Source organism: Camelus dromedarius, chromosome 3 (assembly GCF_036321535.1).
Source record: "Camelus dromedarius isolate mCamDro1 chromosome 3, mCamDro1.pat, whole genome shotgun sequence".
In the NCBI taxonomy this organism is placed as follows: Eukaryota; Metazoa; Chordata; class Mammalia; order Artiodactyla; family Camelidae; genus Camelus; species Camelus dromedarius.
The window spans coordinates 25,233,832-25,255,861 of record NC_087438.1 but is presented as its reverse complement, the minus strand read 5'-3'; the positions used below and the strand labels follow the sequence as shown (position 1 = coordinate 25,255,861).

General features: G+C 42.4%; 1 long non-coding RNA gene and 1 other non-coding gene across 2 annotated transcripts in view; both read right to left on the bottom strand.

Moving 5' to 3' along the window:
* Positions 1 to 247: 247 nt before the first annotated feature.
* Positions 248 to 22,030, bottom strand: part of LOC135319480 (uncharacterized) — a 155,033-nt gene continuing 133,250 nt past the window's right edge. The window contains exon 4 of the long non-coding RNA XR_010378120.1: positions 248 to 274. This is a non-coding gene — a long non-coding RNA (uncharacterized LOC135319480). The remainder of the gene's footprint in view (positions 275 to 22,030) is intronic.
* On the bottom strand, positions 21,181 to 21,253 carry TRNAA-CGC (transfer RNA alanine (anticodon CGC)). Its single transcript has one exon. It is a non-coding gene; the product is annotated as a tRNA-Ala (tRNA).

Here is a 22,030-nt window from a genome sequence, read left to right as displayed (position 1 = left end):
AGGGAGGGAACTGATAACGCAATGATCTCCAAGGTTAATAACGAAGTGAGAAAAGCAAGATGCAGAAAAGTATGTATAGCGTGCATTATCTATCGCATAACATAAGGGACGTATTTGTAAATGCATGGTCTATCGCTGGAGGAATTGACAAGAAATCGATAAGGAGGATGACCTCCAGAGAGAGCCAGAGGCTGGGTGACAGAGGAGGAATGCGGACTACTTCTCTTACTGCATCCATTCCTTCTTTCTTTGCTTTTGCGTGTGCATCTGTTACCTATTCAAATGAATGAAAAATTTGAAGTGAAACAGTGATAATTTAAAAAGGACTAAAATAAAACAGTCTTTAAGCAACAGAATAAAAACATAGTATTACAGAATGAGCTGTAACTTACTGTCTGTGTTTAAAAGAACAGGGAAGAGTGTTTATATGCAAAAATAGACATGGTCCAAGGATGTTAATACAGCGTGGAAGCCAGATATTCTGGATCCATCTCTTGGTTTTGACTTTGGCTGCTGGGGCCTGAGGCTAGTGAATTAAGCCAGTCAAATCTGGATAATAGTACTTAATGATCAAGCTCACCTCTGCACTGTGAAAACCAATTACTTGACGTTGGTGAAAGGCTTTGAAGGTGCAACATTCCGGGGTGTGAGGCAGAGCCTGTTCAGACCTGCCTGCTGTCATGGAGCTGAAATTCCAGAGTCTAGGCTTTGAGGAGACTTTCAATCACTATTTAGTTAAACAAATTTTTTTTTTTTTAAAGTGCCAGTGCTTCCAAATGTTTCTTAAGTATGTGTGCCCAGAAAAGTGGCCTATTTTAGTTGAGTTTTCTGATTCCTGTATTACTTTTCTATAACATTGCCAATGTAAGTAAATTTTGAATGTCATGATTTCAGGAAAATGGGTTCTTTTTCAGAGAAGGGAAGTGAGGCTTAAGATTTACCATAGTGTACAATTCAATAAGGAAATGATAAACCCTTTGGAAAATTACAGTGAGTTAGGGACTACTACTGGCTTTTTAACTATATATATATATATATATATATATATATATATATATATATTTAAAATTATATATATTTACATAATTTATCTATATAAATTTATATAATTTATATTTAAATGTATAATTTACATACATTTATATATATATATATTTAATTAGTCTGTAGAATTATAACACCCCCAAAGAGAAATGTATAGTCTATGAAGATAAAGGAAATGAGAATGTTGGTGGACAATTCTCCATGGATGTCTCACATTTCTGCATATCTTGCAAGCAATGCACTGACTATTCTTTTTTCTGGAGTACATTTTTAAGGATATTCACATTGTTAACAGCCTGCAAGATAGAGATCGTGTCTTCCTCTGGAGCAAATGGCAGTTTTGCTTGCTGCACTTTGTATCAAAGACCTAAGTTCTCTAAGTTCTGAGTTCCTCTCCTGTGAGGTCCTCCCTGGCCCTTTGCACACCACCCTGTGTAATTGGGGCTTGGAGAACTGATGCAAATACACTGATACTCTGGCTACTGCTATTGCTGTGAGAAATAAACCAAGAAGTCTCGTATCTTCTACTAGCATCCATTAAACTGTAGCTGGATGGCTTCTTAGCTTGCAAGTGGAGTAAAGTCACAAACACTTCACATTCTTGAGAGAGACGTGTTCTTCTGATCACCGCTGTACAATAGAAATGTAATGCAAGCCACTCATGTGAGCCGGATGCATAATTTAAAATTTTACAGATACTGCATTAAAAAGCTACAAGAACTAGGTGAAATTGACTTTAAGAATATACTTCATTTAACCCAATATAGCCAAAATATTATCATCTTAATATGTAATTGGTATAAAAATTATTAGTGAGCTGTCGTACATTCTTTCTGTGTATGAAGTCTTCAAAGTCCGGGGTGTTTCTAACACATACAGTACATCTCAATTCTGATTCTCCACTTCAAGTGCTCAGTAGCCATCATTTTTGACAGTGCAACTCTGGACCATGAAATACGATAGAATGAAAATAAAAGCCTTCAAGCCTGAAATAGATTTTCCCTTAAAAAAGATTTCAGAATGTCAGTGATACCGCTCATTGGGCTTGTCACTCCAGAGACCCTGAGCCATGTCCTGCTTGTTCCAAAATTTGTCTGACAGACCAGGAAATCCTTCAAGCATTATTTAATCCTCCTGTGCCCTTTAAGGTGCATTTGGGATTTCTGGTTCTCCTGCAGCTGCCTGTCATAAGACAGGAATGTAGGATAAGAGTCATTAAAGACAAATTTGATACCAATCCATCAAGCCCTGCCTTGTCCTCATGTTTCCAGCAACTGAAATTTAAATGTGCCTTAATTTTCCCTTCTAGCTTTTTCCTTTGAGAAGTTTATCCACCCAGCTAGCGCAGGGGAGAAAATCCTAACCTCAGCTTGTATTATATTAGCATTGAAGTAGGAGATTTGGTACTCATCCAATTTTGAGGAGGGAAAAAGAGGTGACTTCAGCCAGGCACTCTTCACCCCACTTTGCTATCTTCCCTGCCTCGTTCCAGGGCTGCCACATGATCACATGGGCTCCTAGCAGCAGTTGAGGGGTTGACAGAAGAAGAGAACCCTGAATGCCAGATGCAATGATGCTGAATATAAAGTAAATAATTACCAAATCTTTTTATCATTTGGGGCTGAGGAGATACAGCCCTAATAACGTCAAGGTTTCAAAACAAGAAATGTAAGTTTACAAGAATCATACACTCTGCTCCTCAAAGATCGTCAGATCATCCATATATGACAAAAGAGCAGAATGTGGAAGAAATTCATCTGAATCCTCTGACCTCCCCAAATCCGATGCTTGAGAAAAGGACTCTTGGATAAAAAAATATTACAAAATTTCATCTAAAATATATTTTAGAGACAAGTTCCGCACAGGGAAAAGTCACTTCAGTTTACTAGATAAATAAACCACTGTCTTTGTAAGGATCCCCTAACACCGAAAGTGGGTGAGTTAAATAATGACGCGTATGGCTAAGTCTGGTCAGGCATCCTGGACATTAAGTGTCGGTCCTCAGACCCCAGACCCAAAATACCTCAGGGCCTTGGCAGGGGTCTGTGGAAGAGACGGCCCTGACCCCCTGTCTGAGCATAGGGGAGGAGTCCACTCCACAGAGTCCACTACCACAGAGGTCTTCCGCCAACCGATGCCCTAGCATTGTCTGTCATCCTGTTCCATTGCATGAAGCTGGCATTTGGTCTAAGGCAGAGGCTCACCTTCACAGAGGTCCTGCCCCTCCCCTGTACTTCTACTCAGGAGAGGCTGTCAGTCCCTTCAGTGACATCCTGTGCCCTCCTCTTTTATATGAACCTTTCTCTTTTATCTGGCACCCTGACTTCCCAATGCTCTTCCTAAGATTCTCCCCACTTCTTCTGCTGTATGTCTCAGTAGCTGCAGTTTGGGTTTCATACCCAGACTTTGGCCAAATCATCCCCTGATTTTGGACCTACCACCATCTTGGCACCTGGCCCATTCCATACTCAGATGGTACTTCTTGCTGTATTTGGCTTTGGTTTCCTCACCTTTGGGTAAGAGGCTCCTCCCCCTGCACCCAGTTGGGTGCTCTTTTAGGCAGCCATTAACTTTGCTGGCCATCATCCATTCCTTGTATTAGACAATCTCTCTCTTCTCTTCTCCCCTCTCCTCTCCCTCTACTCTAATGACAACGTGATATAGTAAAAAGCCTATGGGATTTGGAGTTAATAGGAACAGTGTTGATTCCAGGATGGCACCTTGCTGGGTAACCTTGGCAATTACTCATACCTAAGCCTGGTTCTTCAACTCTAAATTGGGGATGATAGCAATCAGTGCTTAGCTGTGTCCTACAAGGAGGAAAAGATGTGTGAGGGCCAGTGTGCAAGAGCCGGGCATAAACTGACACATGAACGAGGCATGTTTGAAGGGCAAGGAGCTGAGAGTTCTAAACTCAAGTGACATTTTGTTTGCCTGATTCTTTTCGCCTAAAATTTATTTTTTTTAAACACAGATACGTATCTTGTAACTCCTGCTGTATTACATTACAAAATCTTTGACCTGATATGCGTTATTATTTGCATTCCTTTCAGTAGTGCCTTGACCGTTACAGTCAAGTATTTCTTGGCTTGGGTGGAACAGAGAGTTCCCAAATGAGGGCTTCCAAAAAGGAACCCTTTTAGGCTTTTGAGTAGGAAATCCACATCATGACAGTGGGTTGTAGAAAGCCTGAGACCCAGTGTAACAGAGCTGTCTGGAAGCAGGGAGGCTAGGGGTTGGAACATTCGACAGATGTGAGGTTTTGGACAAAGTGTTTAGCTTTTCAGCTTCAGTTTCCCTGTGGGTATATTAGGGGTAATAATGCTATCTACTCCATAGCATTGATAGGAGGATACACTAGAAAATCCACAATACTTGATTATCCAGGTGCCTGGCATGTTGGACTTGCTCAACAGACACTGGCTGTGATGGTTTTAATGTTTGCTTCAAACACCTTCTGAAGCCGTTCTCAGTCCAGAGTGATCCTATTCAAATGTCAACGGATCATGTCACTCTGCTGCTCCGAACCCCCTCCATTCAGTGTGAAAGTCAAGGTCCTTGCAGAAGCCCACCCAGGTGCACTACTTCCTTTTCCTGCTCTGTTTCCTTTTTCTCTTAGCACGTAAGACCTCTTTAAAAAACAGTTGATTTACTTATTTGGTGTGCATACTGATTAGTGTCTGTTTCTCCCTCCTGGACTGTAAGCTCCATGAGGGGGGTCTATTCCGTTGACTGTTAGTGGATGAATGGATGAATGAATGAATGTATTTCCCACAACCAAGATGGCCTCTACTTCTTCTAAGTTCCTATACCACTTTGATGGCTATTCTCTTATGTGAATTACTATAGTCTAAATTATACTCTACTATTTTAAGATTTGCATTAACCCCTTAGTCAGAGTGTAAGCTCCTTGAGTATGAGTCTTTTTAAAAAATTTTTATTATCTTTTGGTGGGGGTAGGCAACTCCATTTATTTTAATGGAGGCACTGGGGATTGCACCCAGGACCTTGTGCATGCTAAGCATGCACTCTACCGCTGAGCTATACCTTCCCCTGCTCTATGTAGGAGTCTTATTCCATTTTGTATTACGCCCAAAGCCTAGCACACAGTCAGCATCAGTGTTCTTATTGAGAGAGATAAACTCCACAGTTCAAGACCATGTTCCTAGTTTCACCTACTCTGCTCACACCGTTTCTTTACTAATATTAAACTTTAGTACCAAAAGCTAATTTGTTACAGGTTTGACCTTTAATTTAAAAAATCAAATGAATTTGATAAAGTCCACTTTATAACATTAATAAGTGATCATGTTTCATTTCTGAACACATATCCTCTCATTAGGAGACACAGACTCAGGCTGTGACCATCTTTAATGGGGCAATTAGTAGCAGAGTGACAGCCACCCAGGTCCGTGGTGCCATGATTTGGTGGCAGAAACAGCTCACAGTGGACTCCCTCTTGGCCTGTTCCTCTTCCCTCCAAGAGGACACATCACACAGTAAAGGAAATCTCCTGCTCCTCCTCCCCTCCATCCCCAGGAGCCTCCCCAGTGCTGCCCAGCATAAAACAGTCTGGCTTTAGGGCAGAATCCAAAGCAATGGAAAAAAGCCACTTAGGAAAAGAAGCAGACAAAAATACAGTTCTCTCTCTCTCTCTTTATTATATGGAGAGTTACAAAAATGTGCTTAAATGGCATTTCTATTATTTGATTTGAATACTAAACTCCATTAGCTTTTAGCTTAACTCGTGATCCCGGTAACTGATGTTTATTAAAATTGAGGTTTGGGAATGTCCTTTGGGCTTGGGTTCAGAAGAAGAAATTTCTGAACCGGGTTGGGAAGCTCCCCACACTCAGGTCGAGCCTCCATCTGCGTCTGCAGCATTGAGGGAAGGACTGGAGGCCCCCTTTGCACCTCTGACTCAGGCGTGATGAGCATTCCCTGGGCCTCCTGGAAGGTGAACCCGCCAATGGCATTTATTCAGCTTCGCGGTTCTCAGTCTGTCAGCAATGAAGGCCTGCCACTTTTACAGGATGTTTCTTCTTAAAACGCTCGGGTTCTCTTCAAGACCCCAAATGGTGCAGGGAGGTCTGCATGCTTCCCTTCGCCCCGTGGGGGTAACTGCCCTCTGTGACATGCTCAGGGCTCACCCTTGGAGCAGCGTCCATTTCCCAGGCTGCTGGGCAGGATTGCTGACCAGAGGGCCGTGGGCTTCAAAGGCCCGGATGAGCTCCTGTGGCAGGTCAGCCGCTGGAAGTGCCTCTGATGTGAACCGACACCTGGACAAACACACAGGATGCCGTGTGCTTCTTTATTCCTGCTACTCATTTCCCTGAGTGAAATTTGCTAGAACTATCTTCTCAGGCCTCGTAACATAAAGAGGCTTTTGTGTGGTTGGGGGCTGGAGAAGACAGTGCATGTTGGATGAGAAACTGCTCAGGGCTAGATCTTTTATCTCCAGGTCCTCAGCCAGCCAGTGCATCTGGCCCCATAGTAAGTTCCAGAGATCGCAGTCCAGCAAGGGTGGGCACCTCGGGGGTCCCTTAATCCCTTGCCTGGTTGCAGTTAACCCCTCCTGTCATGGAAGATTTTCAGCCAAGCACCCATCTACAGATCTTCTACAGAACTAGGCTCAGCGCCTGATCCCATAAGAGCACAATGAATATTTGTCAAATGAATAAATGAGATACTGAATGAAACCACTTGTCTTAGTTTAGATTTCCCCTGGAAGCAGACTGAATCATGGAGTTTAGTGAAAATAGTTCATCTGGGAAGTGAACCCAGGAAACACTATTAAATGAAATATGGTATGATATCACTTATATGTGGAATCTTAAATGAACCATAATCTTTAAAAATTGGGAATCAATGAGCTCATTTTATAGATAATGAGACCGAGGAGCAGAGAAATGAAATGATTTATCCAAGGTCACACAGCTGGGCAGTCAGGACGGGATGAAGGCCCCCTGGTGCTTCCCTGGGCCTATCTCTCCAGCCACACTGCTGCTCACCCTAACCATTGCCAGGGGCCGGTGAAAATGACCGTCAGGAGGTACGGGTACGATGTGTTACAGAACTGGACCAGCACAGGATGGGAGCACAGGACAGAAGCGGTGGAGAGGGAAGGAAGCCGGCCAGAAAGGAGTGCACGGGAGTCAGTAGTCACTGAGCACCGACTGTGTGCCAAACACCACGCTTTGGGGCTCGGAGGTATCTCCTTACTCTTCACGAAGTCTCTGGAAGGTAGGTGTCATAGTGCAGTCAAACTTTATCCCCTCAAAATAAGTGTTCTTTGATTTTTTTTTTCCAGTCACCAGTCTCATCTTGTTCTGGAACTGCATTCTCACTCAGAAAAAAAAAAAAAAAAGAATTCATAACCTAGAGTTGTCAACTTAAAGTAACTGAGTTGCCTAGGACTGACTCATGAGGCCCAACATTTTACTTTGTCAACAGCTCAAGGCGAGTTAGTTACGTTTCCCATGTTCATGAAGAAACCCCTCTAGTGCACCAAGGCAACCCTGGGCGCCTCTAGTCCGCAACAACCACCTCCATGCAAGTTCCAGGTCCCTCCTCTGCTCACAACACTGAAGCTCTCCTTAAGACATAATACATTTTTCAAGATAAATATCATGTTAAATGATTATCATCTTCTAACACCCCTAAAGGAATGAACTGATCAGATTGCAACAAGCAGAGAGCCAGTGGTGCAAGAAAAAGGGCCAAGGGGTCTGGTGGGACAGGGTGGGAGGGAGCAAGAGGAGGTATGCGGAGGATGTGCGAAGCACGACGGGCTTCCAGGAAGGGCATGTGTGGCCAGGGCTGTTCAGAGACCCAGCATGAGGGTCTCGGGCAGGGAAGCTATGAGCAGGATGGAGTCCAAAGGCACACAGCAGAAGCACTTCGTGTGCGGTGGCCACTGGGGAGGGTGATGCTCGGTTCAGTAGAGCAAATATTGGGGCTGGCACTGACCATCTTCGGAGCCAAGAGGTGGCCTTCTGGTCCTGTCTGTACTTACATGGGAGCCATCACCCGTCTCCTGACCCCTGTCCAAAGCTCACTGTGCCAGTGGCAGACGGCATAACCCGTCAGTGCCCAGGGGCCGAGGGTCCATTTCAGGCCCCATGCAGCCCTCTCTGAGCTGTGATTTCCTTTGATTCTGTTGTTCTTGTTCCGTCCGAGCGGGACTTCTGTTCCCATTCTGAAGGCCACTGTTAAGTCCTATTCACTCTCAATGGCTCATTTAGTTCAGTGGGGGTTTGGGTTTTTAGAAGGTTTTCTCTTTTAAATTCTTTATTTTTTTCCTCTTTCCCCTTTTAAAAAGGGGTCATAAAGAGCTTTAAGATGCCACGCATGAAAAGCTCTGGATAAATGCAGCTTGTACCGGATTGTAAAATACTGTATTGTTCCAAGCTTAATTCCTCCTGCGAGACTGGAATTGGTAATTTCCTCGTCCCCGACCCAGGCAGAGGCTGAATAGCTGCAGGCGTGGATGCAGGGACGGCGCCCCGCCTACTCCCCCCACACCCCCCACCCCCAGCCCCAGGAACCCAGGTGGGAAGCCAGGGGTCTCTACGAGAAATTCTCCTTTTGGTCCACTTCTGATTTTGCAAAAAGGTGAAAAATCACATTTTTATGAAGAAACATATCTCTGCTCTCTGTAGTGGCCCTTTGGGGCCTGGAGCCACTACTGTCTAGGTCACACCAAGTTATAAATCACAGAAAGGACCTCCTCTCAAGCCCCTCTCCCCACTCTGAAAAGTCACCCTGTCTAGTTTGTGACCATGTTGGCTCATGTGGGGATTCCCCCCTCTCTGAGTTATGGAGACTGCACTGGCCCTGAAGGTCCCTTTTTCCTCCTTTGACGTCACATTAAGAAGTGCCCAGTTTCATGCCAGCAGGACCAAGTGCCCTTCATGTCTGCTATGCTCACCCCTGCCTCCTTGTCATTGTCTCGGTTAGTCCCTTGCCTGAAATGCTGCCCTTCCCATCTTCCCCTCTGGCTAGATCATGCGTCTCTGCTTTCAATCCCTCCTCCTTCCTAAAACTCTCACTGCTTCTGACACTGCTGGGCTCCCTGTTCTCTGATCTCTATTGTAATCATGGTCATGATTGCACATCTTCTGGGCTCAAGTTTGGTGTGCATGTTAGACCGTCAATTCCTTGAAGGCCAGGCCTTTCCCATAGTTTGAATCTGTCATATCTGCTGTCCTATGTGTCCAGCAAGAAACAAAAACTTAATGAATTCCCATTGTTGGTTTAATGATTGGTTGATTGATTGACTGGCATTTGCCCAGACTGCACCTACTTTCGATGCTGAGGGAGTGTTTTGCTGAAGTGACCCCAGACATCAGTAAAGGTGTCCCTCTGACTCTCATAGGCTTACATCCTGACTGTTTCACCCCAACTCCATCTCAGGAGCAAGATTCAGCCTCTGTTCCAGTTTTCAGAAAAATATCCATTCATGCTAAATGTTGGGTTAGTCTTGGTAGACTTATACTGAACACTCAGGCTACACTGGCAGAGTATAGCATAGCACCATCTTCTTCTACACATTATGCAGAATGACCACAGAGTCCTCGTGCATGAGTCTGTGTGCTAGTGACAGCCAGGGATCCAAAACATCCACTGGGGACTCCACTATGGAAGATGTCTAGAGGGATAAGAAAAAACTAAAATTTATTGGGAAAATGAAGAGACGTTTTACTTATATACTACTTTTAATTGGCATGCAGAGGATGCCAAAGACTCTATCCTCTTTCTGTTAGAAGCAACAAAAATTGCTCCCTCATCCCTTGCATAACAGCTTGTAGAGCATCGTCCATGGCTTGAGGATGGTTCAGGGACACACCGTCCACCTTAAGTGACTTACTAAAGTGTTCTAAACAAGTACCATGTTTTCTCCAAGAATAATTCCAGGGAATTCGCTTTATTCTCACAGTATCAGTACCCAGATAGGTTGAGTTTGCCATCTCTGGATTCATTTATTATAAGTGTTCATCAGAGAATGCAGCCACTAACTTGGGGGTCAGAGAGGTTCCAGATATTTTAAAACCTCCTTCCCTGAGCCTTAGTGCTGTGGGATACAAAAAGTGAGGTCTGGGCTCCAGAAACACTGTCCAAAGGACTCCTGAAGGTCTGGGCATGTAAAAGTCAACAGAGTTCTCGCCCTCCTCCCCATCAGGAGCTGTTCATGTGAGGGTCCGTGTGCGTCTCTGGCTAAGGGCTGCCACTCTGTCCCCGCATCTGCTGGACTGGGTCCCTTTCCTTGCTTTTTTCCTGCTTCAAAGAAATAGTAGTTTTATAGTCGTGTAATTTCAGGACAGCAGAGATTTGACGTTAGGAAAAAACAGAATTGGTGCTGGGTCATTGCTGTTGAAGCTATAACACCATTTTGCACTCGCTCTCGTAAGGGCCCTCCTCTCAACCCCTGCTCCTAGGATCCCCTCTCTTGTTCAGCCTTTTGTGCGGCTCCTTTGGTTTTTCTGCTCCTCAGATGTGCACACAGTTTAAATAACATTCTTTCCTGAATTTGTCCTTCATTTCCCCAGCTTCTGTGCTTGGGGGCTCTCCAGCTCCCATCCTTTCTCTTTCTTGCTAGTTAGTGTTCTCTCCCCCATCCTTTGTTGACTCGCCAGTTTATTCAGCACTAGCCTTCCCCTTCCTCTCCTCACTGTTTTCCATTCCTCACACTCCTCCTAAGTGACCAACACTCCCCAAATTGTGTGTGTGTGTTTGGGATCTAGGAGAATACAATCTATTTTTGCTTCAATATCCCTGATGAGGTGGGAGAAGTGTATCTTCCTCCCCTGCAAGTTCTGCTAATGTCCAGTGCGGCCAGGTTGACACAGGGTCAGCTTTATGCACAGGCTAGGTAAGGGCTGTGTAATTTGCAAGGTGCTGGGAAGGTCATTGTAGCCACCGCCCTTGGCTGCCAACCCATCAGCCATTTCTCCCTCTCTTCTTTCTGATGAAACCCTGACTTTGGATATGTGCCTCCTGTGCAGCCAGGTGCTTCAGGGGAGGTGGGCTGTACCTCCATTCCCCAGCTGTGAGTCATGATCGGTCTAATTGATCTTCAGAGTTCCATTCTCCTTGTCAGTGATTGGTTTAGGCACTGGCAAGTGAAACAAATCTACCCAATGAGAATGAAGGAGAAATAAGCTGGGGGTGGGGAGGCATCTGGGGAAGGTCATCCTCTATCACTGAAAAATATGCTGGAGAAATAAAAGTCCTTCTGAATGCCCTTCTTCATGTTGTCTGGAGGCTGTGATACTGAGAGCTGTTACAGCCATCTTGAAAACACGAGAGGACAAGCCCCAGGAAAAAGCCATTCTGCTGAGAACAGCAGAAAAGAAATATGAAAATGAGTTGAGTCCTTGATGGCATCCTTGAGCCATTGACCCTGTCTTACTCTGGACTTCTTGTTTTTGAGATAATAAATCTCCTCTGTTTTAAGCCATTTGTCTTAGCATTTTCTATTTCTTTCAACTTAAAATATTTTAAAAGCCATAGCTTTTCTGACACAAAACAATTCCTCCATACATATCATCTCTCTCCTGCTTAGCTTATGATACACAGATCATAATAATAGCTGCTAATTTCATATTGCTTTTCATGTGCTAGGCACTATTCTTAAACACTTCAGATAAAGAAACTCATTAAATCCTTATAAAACGCCATAAGCTAAGTACTCTTATTATCCCCATTATACAGATGAAGAAACTGAGGCATTGAAAGGTTGAGAAAATTGCCCCAAATCCCACAATTAGTAAGAGGCAGTGGTGGAGCTGAGTCTGGACCGTCTGGCACCAGGACCCATGCTCTTACTGACCCCATCAACTTCCAGAGGTTGAATGAACTGTAAGTTCTGGACCCTGGTTCTCCTGAGAGGGGGCACATCTGCTCTGTCCTGACCCAGGTTCAAGTTAATTGCCTTGTTCTCCCTTGAGTGTAGGGCACTCCTTGTACCTCCTCCTGAGGGTTTCTTCTTCAAGGCAAGGAAGCTCATGCCAGTTCTTTTGGAGCGAGGATTGGTGGCTACCTATTCTCTCTGAAGCTGAAGGTTCTGGGGCCAGTGACTGTAAGGTGTCTGGGAAATGTGACCCAGGGGTCACCATTTTCATGCATCCTTCATTGCTGGCAGGACTGTACCAGGATGAATTAAAATGGACATTGGAGGTTTAAAGGCTAGCCAAGAGCCAGAGGTGGGGAGTCTTCCCAGTTTCCCCTGGGCCTCAAGCTCAGATTCTCGCAAGTCCCCTCTGTAACTTAGGGACCAGAGCTCTCCATCCCACTCAGTGGCCCCCATCTACAGGACATGGAAATTTGCTGTTGAAGCATCTTTAATAAATAACCTCCTGGTGCTATTTCCTCCTGTCCCCTCCTTATCACTCAAAGTCCAGTTAGGAGACTACACCAATTTGTTAAAGGGAGATGATTTAATAAATAATTGTTAACTGGGCTTGAAGAATTGAAAAGGCAAAAAGACAACACCGAGGCAGCTCAGAGCAGCAATTGCAGGAAGCAGCTACCATCCTTAGAATTGTGGAGCACAGGAGAAGCTTGGGGCTACCGGAACATAGAAACTTCGAGGAGAGGACTGCTCTGCTGGTGCTGCTGGAGCAAGGAAGTGTTGCTCAGATGCTGCTGACAGGACCATAAAGCCTGTAGAAGCCGAGCAAGAAGAAAACAGGAAGGAACAATTTCCTCCTGCCTCCTCCAGCCTCGTAGTCTTCCTCTGGTTCTCCCAATGATGCCGGAGCCACAGTCCACCACTGAGCCAGAGGACAAAGAACATGCAGGGCAGAGCACAGAAGGGAGCCTTTGACTCTGAAAGACAATAGCTCTCTCTCTTTTTTCATAAGTAGGGGACAACTCTAGGGAATGCAAAGAGGACATGTATCGGCCGGATTTCACTACAATAATAAAGCTCTTATTTCAATTCTATACCATTTCCCCTGGAGGTACAAGATACCAGTGAGGGGCTGCCACGTGAAAAAGACAATGCTTTAGAAAAGTCAGTGCAGGAGGCTTTAGGTAGCCACGTGGTAGAAGCTGGTAGATGGTTTGCTGTAAGAAAACTTACTGCGTATTGAGGGAGATTGCCATTAGACCTCCTCTGAATTTTAGGTAAAATAAAAGAAAGAATCAGATAATTAAGAGTTTGATACATATTAGTATCATGGTATTAATACTGTCCTTCAAAATATCTTTTATCTCTGACAAAAAAAGTTGTCCTCACTTCTTGAGAAGCTAAGGAGACTCCATCTCTACTTCTGGGGAGAGGGGTGTCATGTTCCTGTGTGAATGAACACGTATTAGGGACTTCTTATGTGTCAGACTCTTTTAAGTATTTTTACCACTTACTTTCAGTGTCAAATTATGTTACTTCTTATGGCCCCATATCCACATCTATGAAATGAAGACAATACTACTTGTTTCACAGAGTCAGGAAGATTGGGGAGATTCTGGAAAGCTCATAGACTAGTGTCTCTCATTCATTGTCTCTTCTTCTAGTCTCATTTACTTTGCCCTTCTATGTAAGTTTTAAAATCAGCTTGTCCACATCTACAAAATATTTTGCTGGTTTAATCTTCAAAAGTTAATCAATCTTCTAATATCTTTCCATGATTAAAAAAACTTCAACAAAACAGGAAAGAAGGGAACTTCTTTAACCTGACAAAGGACCTCTATGAAAAACCCACAAATAATATCACACTTAATGGTGAAAGACTGAGTACTTTTCCCTGAAGTCAGAAATAAGACAAGGATATCTGCTCTTGGCATTTTTGTTCAACATTGTAGTGGAGGATCTAGCCAGGGCAGTCAGGCAAGAAAATGAAATAAAAGGTATTCAGATTGGAAGGAAGAAGTAAAATAACCCTTATTCTCAGATGACATGATCTTATATATAGAAAATTTTCAGGAATCCATAAAAAAATTTTTTTAGAACTAATGAACAATTTCAGTGAAGTTTCAAGATATAAGATCAAGATTCAATATCAATTGTATTTGTATATATTTTTCAATACAATAGCATAGAAATACTTAGGAATAATTTTAACAACAAAAATGCAGGATTTGTACACTGAACACTACAAAACGTTTTTGAAAGAATTAATGAAGATCTAAGTAAGTGAAAATATATCCTGTGTTATAGATTGGAAGACAATATTGTTAAAACGACAGTATTCCCCAAATTCACCTACAGATTCAACACAATGCCTATCGAAAACCAAGCTGACATCTTTATAGAAACTGACAAACATATCCTAAAATTCATACAGAAATGCAAGGAACCCAGAATAGCCAAAACAACTTTCAGGAAGAGGAACAAATGTGGAGATCTATCGTTACTGATATCATGACTTATAAAGCTACAGTTACTAAGACAACGTGGTAAAGATAGACACACATTTCAATGGAACAAACTACAGAAATAGTGAACTGATTTTGAACAGAATGGCAAAGACAGTTTAGGGGCAAAAGGAAAGCCTCTTCAACAAATGGTGCTGAGATATTTAGACACTCATAGACAGACAAACAAACAAACAAACAAACCACAGCAACAAAAACCTCACCTTAGATCTTCAGTTTACATCTTATGCAAAAATTAACACAAAATAGATCATGTGCCTACATGTGAAATGAAAACTAGAACACTTCTAGAAGAAAACACTGGAGAAAATCTTTGGACTTTGTGTTAAGCAGACTTCACAGATATGATAGACTGCATGATTCATATTAATAAATTGAACTTTTTCAAAACTAAGAACTTCTGGTCTTTGAAATAAAAGAATGAAAAGATGAGCCACAGCCTGGGAGAAAATATTTTCAGATCACGTATCTGATAATGGACTTGCATCCGGCATATATAAAAAACCCTTAAAACTCAATCATAAGGAAATAAACAACCCAGTTAAAAAATGGGCAAAACCTTTCAACAGACATTTCACCGAAGACACAAATGCCAAATAAGCACCTAAAAAGATGCTCTTTATCATGAATGCAAACTAAAACCACATTGAGATAGCACTGCATATCTATTCAGCTATCTAAAATTTAAAACACCAACTGTAGCAAGATTTGGTGAGAATTTAGAGCAACTGAAACTCTCATACCTGCTGGTGGAAAGGTAAAATGCTACAACCACTTTGGAAAACAAATCTGGAATTTTTTAAGTTAAACATACAGGCCCTATATGATGCAGCCATTCCACTCCTAGGTATATTCCCAAGAGAAATAAAAGCATATGTCTGCACAAAGATTTGTAAAGAATTTTAATGATTTTATTTATAACAGCCCCAAATAGGAAACAACCCCATGGTATAATTTAAAAAAAAAAATGTACTTGGCCTTTGTCCCTGGTTCCTGGCAAAGGCTCCTAAAATCCTTGGAATTTTCTTAGTGATAGGAGTGTCTTTTAAAATTTATCACAAGTATCTTTTAATTATTTATTTATTTATTTATTTTTATTGATACCACAAATATCTTTAGACTATGCTTGAGTTTATGCTAATGACATATCCTGTGATGGAGCCCCTAGCTGGCTTCTGGAAGAGAGCTGGTCATCGGAAAGTCCAAACACATGATTAGGGTGTTAGAACTTTCAGCCCCACCTCTGGATCTCCCTCCTGGTCAGGGAAGGGCTGGGGATTCAGTTCAATTGCCAATGGCCAATGATTTAATCATAATACATAACAAAACCTCCATAAAACCCCCTAAACAATGGGGCTTGGAGAGCTCCCTGGTTGGTGAACACATGGATATGCTGGGAGGGTGGCTCTCCTGGGGAGGGGGTGGGAGCTCCACCCCCTCTCCCTGCCATTCCATGCCCTATGCATCTCTCTGACCTTCTGAGTTGTATCTCTGATAATAAACTCGTTATCATAAGTAAACTGCTTTCCTGTGTTCTGTGAATCATTCTAGTAAATTATGGAGACTGAAGAAGGGGTTGTGGTAAGCTCTGAATTCGTAGTCAGCCAGGCAGAAGTGTGGCTGCCTTGAGACCCAGCTTGGAGCTGGTGCCTGAAATGGGGACAGTCTTGTGGGATTGAGCCCACAACCTGTGGGGTCTGTGCAACTTCTGGGGTCTGTGCAACAGCTGAGTGTCAGAGCTGAATTGAATTACTGGGCACAAGGCTGATACCGGAGAACTGGGAACTGGTTATTGGTGTTGGAAAAAGACGTCACAAACCCCAAAATTCATCAGTAGATGACTAGGGAAACAAACTGTTGTATAAGCACCGAACAGAATACTATTCAGCAATGAAAACAGTTAATACAGGCTACTCTTAGCACAGGCTAATGTGTATGAATCTTAAAATAATTACACTGATTGAAAAAGCCAGACAAAAAGGAATACATACTATCTGAACCCATTTACATAAAATTATAGAAAATACAATCTAATCTATAGTGGCAGAAAGCAGATTGGTGTTTGCTGCAGAGTCGGGGGCAGAGGAAAGGACTACAAAGGTGTATGAGGACTTTTTTTCGGGGGCATAGCTGATGGATATGTTTTTTATACTGAGTTTGGTGATGGTTTCACAGGTATACACATGTGTTAAATTTACCAAATTATACATTTTAAGTGTTTCAGCTTATTGTTTGTCAATTACATCTAAAAAAATTTATTAAAAATTTTTAAATGACTGGAATAAAATGTATTCCAGTGGTTAGCTCTGGATGGTAGACTTCAGGGGTTTTTGTATTTTTTCTTTATTCTTTATACTTTTATATATTTTATTTATTTGTTTGTTTTATTGAAGTATAGTCAGTTACAATGTGTCAGTTTCTGGTATAGAGCATAGTTTCTATTCTTTCCTTTAAAGTTCCCTTCAGTGAGCTTGCATGGTAGGAAACAAAGGTATATAGTTAAAAAAGAAAAAAAAGGAAAAAAAGCAAGTGATCTGAAAATATTATCCAAGGCTAAGACAACATGATTAATTTTACAGGGACATTGTGAGCTAAGTAATCCTTTCTGGGCTCATCTGGGAACCCAATCACCATTTATAAGGAGGACACTGTGAAAAAAATGTACTCTCTGTTCCAAACACTGTTTTTAAATTGAACTTCCCAAACAGTTGTATTTTCTTTTTTAACTCTCAGCAGCAGAATCCTTTATTTCAGGTTTTGTTCACAAGAGTTTCCTTTATTTTCTTGTGGGTATTTTTTCCATGTGAATGTAAAATGGTTTTTTAAAACTGAAGCAGTATTTGGTGTGGGAAACGTAGGTGAGGATGGATGCCAGAGAAGTGTTCTGCTTGATCCACCAGGAGAAGCAGAAACAAGACCATAAACATTGCACCTTGTCACTGCGAATGCCTGCCTCCTAGTTAATGCGGCCCTGGCGACAGAACCACTTGGTGAACCGTCCCCACCCTCCCCCCACCCCGCCACACACAGTCTCCCTCAATTCCTAAACCTGGCAAATGGCAAATCTGAAGTCAGGCTCCTGTTACAGGAGAGCTTCTGTCCCATCAGTAGCGTCTATCGATTCTGTCCCACTGTTCTCATCAGACCTGAAGGAACACCTGTTCTCCAGCCAAGTTCTCACTCTGGGATCATTTTGCAGGCAATGATACACAAAGCAAAAAGCAGGATGAAAAATTTTAACTTGGTGGGAGTCATGCCAAATTAGGGGGACAATAATCAAATCCAACTGAATTTAGATTTGCTAGAACCTAAACAAAATCCTTTAGCCCCTTTGGAATAGAAAATTTAGAGAATACTAAGAAAGCTTGGTGTAGATGTCACAGTGACTTTTCAGAATCACCAAGGTAGGTCTAAATTTTCCACTATTTATTGCCTTGGAAACCTCACACACTCTCAAAGACAACATGATCACAACTCAGTCTATTGAAAAGAGCTCAATCCAGATGATATTAAACCTTTTCTTCCCAAATAGGCTTGCTGTAGCATTGATAACATTATCTTGAGATTATTTCCCTTATTTCAAAGGGAAAACCTATCTTTTTCTTCTATGAATCTGCCCCAGCATCAGGCAGAGTTTCTGACACATAGTAGGCACTCAAAAATGTATGTATGTTTTATTGACAAATTCCATATGACTAATGAAGTTTAAATAAATGCATTATTTGAAAGTAATTGATGGAACAGTGTAGGAATAACCCAAGAGGTTTCTAGTGATTTACATTCGCTCTTGTTGCTGTTACTATTCCACGTTTACAAAGGGAAGTAGGGTATCACAGTTGTGTTAGGTTATGCAATTTCATCATTCTGTTACCCTCTCCCCCAAGACAGCTGACTCTCCAAGAAGTCTCTTGTTGGAAAAGAATTTCTAAGTCACTGTTCTCATTCAAGACGGTTAAAGTTGGTGTCATGGCATTTTAGTTGCAAGAAAAAGAAATCAACTCTGGCTAATTTAAGGAGAAAGAACTTACTAAAGGATACTGGTAGCTCACAGAATCTTGGGTCAGGCCCAGGAATCAGCTCAAAATGCCACAGTGAGCCTGTTCCATGAAGACACCACTGTCGCTGGCACTAGGTCCAGATGCTGCAGACCACACAGTCAGCATCTCCAACGTAGACCCGGGCACTGCCTCAGAAACAGTCACTGCTGCTGCCTCCGGACGTGGTGGAGCTGCTGTCACCGTGGCCACCCTCCCCAGAATGGGCTGTGAGTGATCACCTGGGTCTAATTCTAAATTTAGGGCAGAAACAAAGCTGAGGCCCCGGCCGTAGCTGCAAAGGTGTTGGGATGGTGATTACTTGGCATATTTACTCTGGGAGTGAAAGATCTCTATCTCTGTCTCAGATCCTAGCGCTGTTTTCTCAATATTCTTTCAAGGAATAAGAGTTGGGAAATATCTTTAATATATAGCTGCGGAGCACCATCAAATACTGTCTTCGTGAAAATGACTCAAGAGAAAACCAGGGAAACAGAATATGTGGAAAGACAAGCATTGGACAGTGACGTACAGAAATCATTGGATGGCAGTACACCTGAAACTAACATAATACAGTACATCTGTATTTCAAAAAAAAATAATCAAACAAACAAAAAGCAAATCAATGAATGGATATCATGGAGTCTGTGAATGCTCTGCAGTTTTATGCAAAATTAAGTGTATTTCAAATGCACGCATTGTGCAAGAAGTTCAAGAACCTAGATCCAGATTATGGCCTAAACCCACCACTCTGTAGACTAGACTAATAAACTGAGGTCCGGAGAGTGGTTTATTCAAAGATGCCCAGTCCTAGCAGAGTAAGGACTAGAACTCATGCCTTAAAAATTTGTCTGAGAAACATCTTCTAACTGCAAAATATAGTTTGAGGTCATAGATACACCTGTCTTAAAACAACCACGTCAGTTTACGCCAAAGCTCTTGCATGTTTTCTGTAAACAGAGAAACCTGTGCCCAGACTTTGATTTCAACTTTGCTTTTCATTATGCTGTCTGGTATTGATATAAATCTTACCTGCTTTCCTTACATCCCCTACCAGTGACCTAAACACATCACCTGCAAGGAGGTGGGAGGCAAATCAAGCCAAGGATCAGAAGCCCCGAGGTCAGGCAACTCCAAGCAGCTCTAGCTACGGGGCGGATTCTTCAAGGGCTCTTCCCAGTTGAACCTGTGTGCACAGCCACATGGATCTTACTCACGGGCTTTGCTACCTCTGCTGAAACCGCCCCACCCCTCACAGCAAATGGACTGCCATTGAAACTGCTCATTGCCCTGTCCAGCTGTTTGTCCAACAGTCTAGGTGTTGAGAACTCAAATGTTTACAGGGGTCAAACAAGCCATATGAGTAAATCTATCCAAGGTAAGACAATAGGAAGTGGTGGGACCTGTAGTGAACTCACAGAAGCTGGAGAAAAATAAAGTTAGATTCCCACCTCATTTTTTTAACTCCAAAACAAATTGAGGGATTAGCTGCAATCAGTTATCTATATTGGTACATAAACAAAGTCATGTTACTTTTTTTTTTTTTTTTAACCCAGCTACATTAAAAGGATTGCCTGGCATACTTCAAACAACACAACAGAAGGGCAGGGGAAAATTTCCAGTGCTTTGGACCACATGAAACAAATTTCAAAGCAATAAGGAGTGACAACCAATTTATGGATTGAGCAGGACCATCATGGTGTCATGATGTTAGCAGGATTTTTTTTTTCTTACTTAGTGAACACAAGGTAATGGTGTATCTTGCAATTGATGGTGTCTTAAAGAGACAGCATATGCATTTGTTTGTGTGTGCACGTGCTGTCTCTGGAGGGACACACCAGAACGTGTAACAGTGGTTCCCTCTGGGGAGCAGCTCTGCATGGCGAGGGGACAGAATGTTTAAAGTTTTTGATATCTTTGGAATTTTTTTATCTGATACAAGTATTATCTATTCCAAAACTTAAATATGAATAAAAATTTAAAATAAGAAGTTGGTAGCTCTTTATGTGCTAATGTGGAATGCAACCCAAGATACAGTGTTATTCAAATTAAAAAGAAGACAAAATAAGTAAATACCTGAAGTAGGCAGCGTATCTAACTCCAATCCATTTGCTGTGCAGGAATGCAGACCCAGTGTTCCCAGAACTTCTAATTTTTCAAGAAAAGCTTGAAATCTCGATTTTATGTGAAATTTTCTAATTTTCACTGTTGGCAAGCAATTCAAATTCTTTCAAACATGATTAGGACACTAAAACACATCTGTGAATGGGCTGGGGTCCATGGACTGTCACTTGGGGACATCTGTGTTGTTGCTGATGGTGGCTCTGCCGCATAGTTATGCATGTTGTTCTGGGGCACCTGCTGAGGGAGTGAGTGCCCTTCTCAGTGAGCCATGGGGCCTGGCACAGAGCTGCAGACTCTGGGAGGATAGGGCTCAAAGGGGCCATCACCTCACCTAGGACTACACCGAAGTCACCAGGTTTGCCTCTAGGGGGCGCCAATTTCTATTTCAAGCCAAGGTGGTCTTCAGGTTAGTGATGGCCCTGTCTGATGGAGAAGCGAAGACCAGTGATTCTAGTTTTTTAAGATGATACTCAAACCCAGATCTGTTTTTTTCCCCTGCCATAAAATAGATGACCCCTGGCCCTTTTGGCTTATTTTATTTTATTAGGTTTTTTAATAGGGGGAGGTAAATTAGGTTTATTTATTCATTTATACTTTTTGAGGGAGGTATTGGGGATTGAACCCAGGATCTCATGCATGCGAGGCACATGCTCTACCACTGAGCTATATCCTCCCCCTCTTTTGCCTTATGAACTGTGTGAGATGAAGGATTTGCTAGCTTAGAGGGCCAGGTGGAGTTCACAAACACGGCTACACAGGACTCTGAAGTCGTGTCTGTCTTGGTTCTTTTGGGGTTGACCGAGATAGACGTGGCAGGTTTTCAAGGAGACAATTCTTTTCGCCTTGTTTTGTAAAAAAAAAAAAATCTGCCAAAGCTTTTGTATTTTTTCCTCCTTTCTATAGATGAATACACAGCCCTTGGCTGTCATCAATTCCTGCTCACCTACCCACAAACCGATACGTTACATTGACGCTAAAGGAAAACAATTTAAATCAGTAGGAGCATTTGTTGTCCTGAGAATTAAATGAGATAATATATTCAAGGGGCTGAGCACAGTGCACGATGAACTCTCAGTAAGTGGTCACTTATTTTTTTCAAAATAAATTGAGATGTAGGATACACATGCACAGTCCTAAAAGCCTTCACACCTTATCAAGTTAGAAGTGAAACATCTCTTGCTGTGGCTCTCAAAGCCTTAGGCAGCCACTGTAAACACCCTCAAAACACTGGTCATTACAAGTTATGAATTGACGTAAAATTGGAGGCTCTAGTCTAAACACCCCTTGTCAGCACTGGAAAGCAGGAGAGGAGATCAAGGGAAGATGAGAGACAGAACAGCCATTCCTGTTTGTTAGCTTTTTTTTTCCCCTCTGTATTAAAAATCAACTCTAAGATTGCTAAGAAACTGGCTGTCGTGTAAGCTGGGACATTGACTCTGATTTGGGACAAA